The sequence below is a fragment of the Quercus suber genome, unplaced genomic scaffold, assembly GCF_002906115.3.
Source record: "Quercus suber isolate HL8 unplaced genomic scaffold, Cork oak 2.0 scaffold_802, whole genome shotgun sequence".
NCBI lineage: Eukaryota > Viridiplantae > Streptophyta > Magnoliopsida > Fagales > Fagaceae > Quercus > Quercus suber.
In genome coordinates, this window is record NW_027070237.1 from 149,940 (window position 1) to 151,295 (window position 1,356).

At 39.6% G+C, this 1,356-nt stretch overlaps 1 non-coding gene across 1 annotated transcript; it reads left to right on the top strand.

Annotated features, from left to right (window-relative positions):
• Positions 1–73, top strand: TRNAA-AGC (transfer RNA alanine (anticodon AGC)). The gene has a single exon. It is a non-coding gene; the product is annotated as a tRNA-Ala (tRNA).
• Positions 74–1,356: the final 1,283 nt, after the last annotated feature.

Consider the following 1,356-nt stretch of genomic DNA (forward strand, 5'->3'; position numbering starts at 1 on the left):
GGGGATGTAGCTCAGATGGTAGAGTGCTCGCTTAGCATGCGAGAGGTACGGGGATTGATACCCCGCATCTCCAAAATGTCTGAACATTTTATTTTAGTAGAGGTTTTTTGTTTTTTTTTTTAGTTAAAAAAATATTGCTAACTCTTAACTTGAACCATTTTCTCACCTAAACTCCCAAATATTTTGTGCATAGAAGAGTGTTAATTAAGTAATAAAACTCTTAGCAGAACTTAATAATCAAGGCATATACTATATGATGTTTTAGTAAAGGCTATAAACAATATAGTCTAAATTTTATCTATCTTCTTAGCTTTGACAACAGGGTTGGCTTTTGCTATAGCAGCCCTAGCAGCAGCCCGATAATCATAGCTGCAGTTGTGTTTATCAGAGTACCTATGAACTGCACAAAAAATATTTCCACACTTACATTTGATTCCTATTATACCAACACTCTTCTTGCAAGCGCGGCACCTAGTTGGACTGCTTTCCTTTGCCTTTTCCTCCTCATCCTTCTTGTTCGACATTTTTGCTTTGTTTCAACTCGATCTAAAAAGGATTGTTTTGCGTCTTGCGTGCGTGTGATTATATATTGTCTTTTAAAGGGTTCTCAAATGGTGGTTTTCCTCGTAATTCAATGATTGGCACGCATTATGATTATGATGATCCTATGAAAAGTTTTTAATTGGATGCATGAGTATGCAATGTCCTTGTTTACATGCGTAAGAGCATTCACATCAGTGTATTTAAAATCATGTAAAATAGAAAAAAAAGTTGTTTTTACACATTTTGGCTCAAAATTAGACTCCATCAGTCCCTCTAAAAATAGCTAAAATCGTGTATATCTATACACGAGCTACAGTAACCGTGTAAATTTACACGGCTACTGTAGCTCATGTATAGATTAGTTTATTAATTTTTTTTTCGCTCCCTTTTTTCTCTCTCTTCTCCGGGCTCAACAACCTCACCACTTCTCATCTTTTTCTTTTTCCTCAGATACACACAAACACTCTCTCACACACAAACACATCCACACACAGCTCTGATCAACACAGATTCACTTGCTAAAAAAAAAAAAAACACGAGATACACAAACACACCCACACAGAAGCAAACCCACACAGACAAACAACAAAGATGCTGATCGGAGCTTGACTGGAACGATCGGAGCTCGTTGATGGAGCGGCGCGTAGATCGGAGATGTGGCGTTGGTGGATCAGAGCGGAGATCGGAGTGGAGCGTAGATCGGAGCGGAGATCGGAGAACTGGCGTTTGGTGGATCGGAGCGGAGATCGGAGCTGACCGTGAATCGGAGCGGATATCGGAGATATGGGTTTGCTGGATCGGAGCGGAGATATA